Source organism: Bidens hawaiensis, unplaced genomic scaffold, assembly GCF_021521415.1.
Source record: "Bidens hawaiensis isolate Kalapana, Puna unplaced genomic scaffold, B.hawaiensis_p1.1 tig00048168_1, whole genome shotgun sequence".
Lineage (NCBI taxonomy): Eukaryota > Viridiplantae > Streptophyta > Magnoliopsida > Asterales > Asteraceae > Bidens > Bidens hawaiensis.
Genome location: NW_027498620.1, coordinates 8,296 through 12,879, shown reverse-complemented (window position 1 = coordinate 12,879; position 4,584 = coordinate 8,296). Strand labels below are relative to the sequence as shown.

The following is a 4,584-nucleotide window of genomic DNA, read 5'->3' as shown; positions in this document are numbered from 1 at the left end:
GAGTCAATTGTAGTACATGCATGCATTCCCCCATGCATAATTCCCATTTTTCAATAGTCCTAATCAATTCCTTAAAATATTAAAGTAAGTTTTCAAGTATCCTTCATATTCAAAATATATATTTTTTTCTAATCGTTAAACCACGCCCCTAAATAGTTGAAATTTGCCAAAATCAAACATGAGACTTTCTATAAGAATCCTAAGTTTCTCACTCTAATTTGTACATGCACACGTGTATATTCATCATATATGTTTACATAGTATACGCACATGCATAAGTACACCATTGTATCAATTTGTATGTATGTGAACAGAGTATGTGTACATACACACACATGATAGCATAGTATTATATGTATGTGGATGCATGCACATAAATGAAAACTGTGTGTGCGCACATGTAGGAAGATCTTCAAATGAGAACCAAGAAAATGTTGAGAACTGCATAACACGTGTACTTGTTGCTATGATTGTGATACATAAAACGGTTATGTACCCACCACATTTTTCTCTCCCACTACTTTGATTTATCATAATATGCCATCTATATGTGTATTATACGGTTCTCTCGCAGTTCTCAACAATTTATTGGTTCTAAAAAGATTTCATCACTATATACACACTCAATTACAAGTATGTATGTATGTCAATTTGGAAGAATCGTACTCCCATATGAGAGTACTATAGTATGTCAATTTAAGCTATCTTTTTACTAAACCTCTATACTTGAGCAAGAGCGAAGCTTAGTGAGGGCCAGGGGTGGGCCCGACCCTTTTTTCTGTGCAATATTGTAAATTTACCTATTTTTCGTCCGAAAATTTGTATATATAAAGCGTAAATCTACCCGTTTTCGGTTGAAATTTTGACCACCACCCCCCCCCCCCTTGTTTATGAACTTTTAATACATTTTGAGTCCATCCCCCTATTCTGAGGAACTTGTCCGAACTTCACAACTATACTTGAGTGTCCACGGAAATATGAAAATATATATACCATGAAATTTATAGTTTACTAGACAGAATAATATAAAGTGATTTATGTTTGGTTGGGAAAGCATATATGCAACATAAATAAGGTTTGGATTTGATGAAAGGAAAACAAACAAGGCTAATATTATAAAGTTATGTTGGTCGCCTGGAAAGTGAATTAGCAGCATGTACATGTGCTAACACACAGACAACAATGACTTGTAAGTAATACTATATTTTCGAACAAGAAATGACCAAGGGTCACTTTGTGTAGAAACAAATCCATTTGCTGCGTAGAAATTGTGATGGAGGACAAGGGGACCAGATATGCATTTTTTTAAGTAATTATTCTATTTCATGAATCAAATATATGCTTTATGCTTCCAAATAAGTTTTTCTTTAAAGAAAATTGTGCATTACTTGCTTCTCCATTTGGCAAGTGAAAAACCAAGTTCAGATTTTGAGTTTTGTGGGAAGGATTGGAGGAAAATGGTGGGAAAAAAAAATAGAAGAAGAAGAAGATGAACTAGGGTGGGAAAGCATGGCAAATCTAATATCAAAATAATTATATGAAACAATATCTAGCGGTAAGGTTGTCTATATCTTACCCTTCTCAGACCCTACCATAGCTTTGCTATTTGTGGGATTTACTGAGTACGATGATGATGATGATGATGATGATGATGATGATGATGATGATGATGATGATGATGATCTAGTTGAGGAATATTTCTACAAAACATTATTCATTTTTATTAAACTTCAAAAAAGCTCCTAAAATACATGAACTTAATTGATTGGTTGAAACAAAACTTAGAAATCAGAACTACAAGAATGAAAAAAACAAGCTACAAGAGTGCTTCTACTCTATGTCAAACCATTAACTAGCTAATAACTAACTAATAAGATTTAAAGTCATACATAGCACTTGTTAGTAGTTGAAAAACCACTTGAAATCTCACTAGAGGAATCACAAAGAAAACTAGATTTCCATGCATCTTGCAAACCCAATGGCAAGCTCAGAAAAGGGTAACCACCATTAGATGATCTCCCCCATTGGTCCTCAAAACGCCTGTCAACACCATCGTCGGTCGGATCGTTCTATCGTTGTCATGCCAGCTGGCCCTTCATGATCTTGAATAATATTATTCACACAATTTTCTTGGACTTCATTAGTGATTGAGAAGCAACAACCATTGTAATATTGTTGATGATCTTGGTGCAACCCATTTGTGATGTACTCCAAACCCTCTGACTTATCAAAATCTCCAAAAATGGAATTAGGCATGTTAAGTAGCAAAGATGACACATCAACTGTTGATGATTTGGAACCATAGTTTGGCTCTTGGAACAAACATGGATAGAAATAGCTTGTGGAATATGTAAGGTCTTCACTGCCAGAAATCGAATTTTGAGGGCGATTTTTGTTGATAGTGGTAAGTGTAGGTGATGTTTGGTCAATATTAAAAGGTTTGTAAAGAGACATGTTGTTGCAAGCAGTATTAGCTGAGAAGCTAGTGATGGATGAATGTTGCAAGTCATTGCTGGAAATGCCATGTTGGGTAAAGATGTTGTGATCAGAAGAAGGGGTTTCTTGCAAGATTGGAGATACCCAAGAATGAGAAAAGGTTCTTTGCGCGGTTGAGCTTGCTTTCTTGAATATTCGACAGATCGCCCATGCGTCCTGCACATTTTGAAAGCGAAAATTAGCTTAATAGTGTTACAACTACTAAATATTACTATTTACTAACTTCATTTTAGATCAAAGAACTTAATGTCTTAGATATGATAATATATATGTAATCTACTTATAAATGGTTGTGTAACAAGAAAAGATAGGAGTTAGAAGTTCTAATTAATTACATTGGCAGGAATAGTTTTTTCTAGGAAGCGCTTGCTAGGAGTGTTATGATCAATGAGAGAGGGTAATCGAAATTCGTGCATCATCCAGTCGGTTTTGACACCCTTTGCAGCTCTCCCTTTGTAGAACACAAGGGATTTCTTCAATCCAATGCATTTTGAACCCTCGGATGCATTGATCGGTCGGTCTGTACCCGTGGCTTTCCAAAATCCTGCTCCGGTTACACGGTTTGGCCGTGCACTGTTGCGGTATTTCCGGTCCCTTGGACAGTAAAAGTACCATTCTTTTTCTCCAGTCATAGCCAACTCTACATTTGAAAAAGAAGAAAATAAAGTCACAATCTTTTCAACCACTATAATATATATCTCATGAAGAAAGAGAACACAAATCTTGGTAATTACAAAAACCTAATCTTGAAATCATGAGATACAAGCAATAACAATCATAAACCACACTTGGAAGATCAACTCTAAATTTGTAAGAAAATAAAGTTACAATCTTGTCAACCCCTATAATATATCTCATGAAGAGAGAGAGCACAAATCTTTATGACTAAAAAAATTAAAAATCTTGAAATCATGAGATAAAAAACAAGAACATGAACCATACTTAGAAGATCAACTCAAAATTTGCTAAAGAAAATAAAGTTACAATCTTGTCAACCACTATAATATATTTCAAGAAGAAAGAGAACATAGATCTTAGGTAATTAAAAATAACTAATCTTGAAATCATGAGAAAAAACAAGAACATGAACCATGCATATATACTTGGAAGATTAACTCTACATTTGTTAAAGATATCTTAAAAGTTGCAATCTTGTCATTTGTCAACCATTATCTTGAAAAAAAAAGAAAATAAGAATATTGAAATCATGGGAAGCAAATCATGCAACCAAGAAAATGAACCACACTTGGAAGATCCCATGGATCATGTTTGTAGATATCTAACTGCTTGATGAGTTCAATGGAGAGTGGCCTTTGTTGGATCTTCTTTTTAAATAAAACCCAACAAGCTCCTCATCAGTAGGATGAAACCCTAAAACCTGGCAACATGATTTCCTCAATTTTCTCACCATTTTCACTTCTCTCCTCCATATTATCAAACTTTCTAAATCCTACTCAAAAATTTGAAAGAAATAATAAACACAATGATCTTGAACACTAACTACTAAACTAAGCAAAACCCATAAATCAAATGATGATAAAAGTAGTAATATATGATCAGTGTGAGAGATGAACTGAAAAATAGGGTTTCTTTGTTTTAGGGTTTGGTATTTATGAAGCATGAAGACAAGGAGATGATGATGAAGATATGCTTCCTAAATAGGGTCTACTTCCGAAGGATCAGCCGTTTTTTTAGGTGACCTTAAAGGAGCTGGTTTTGCTAAGATCTTGCTGTATTAACCCAAAAATAGTACGTTTAAGAGAAATGGAAAAATATTATTATTAAAATTATTGTTTGAAAAGAAAAAACAACTACCAAGAAACACTCCATTTACAGTTCGAAAAAAAGAAACACTCCATTTAAGTCATGGTGGTTTATTTTATCAATATTTTTGTCTTCAAGAACAAGGTTATTAATTTGGAAACCATCAAGCTAATATTAATGTGACTTTTATGACTTAACTAAATGATTCATAAATTTGGTATTCAAATTTATCATGTCTTTTAATTAAATGATTCATATAAACAATGCTTATAGTTGTTAGAGCATTCTCAACAGTTTCTTTAAAATTTTTATGAGATAAATTAT

At 33.6% G+C, this 4,584-nt stretch overlaps 1 pseudogene across 1 annotated transcript; it reads right to left on the bottom strand.

Annotated features, from left to right (window-relative positions):
• Window positions 1-1,735: 1,735 nt before the first annotated feature.
• Window positions 1,736-3,926, bottom strand: LOC143597362 (putative NAC domain-containing protein 94; annotated as a pseudogene). The gene is made up of 3 exons (XR_013146890.1): window positions 3,743-3,926; window positions 2,832-3,136; window positions 1,736-2,652 (listed from the first exon to the last, which is right to left on the bottom strand). The product of XR_013146890.1 is annotated as a putative NAC domain-containing protein 94 (transcript).
• Between the last annotated feature and the right edge of the window lie 658 nt (window positions 3,927-4,584).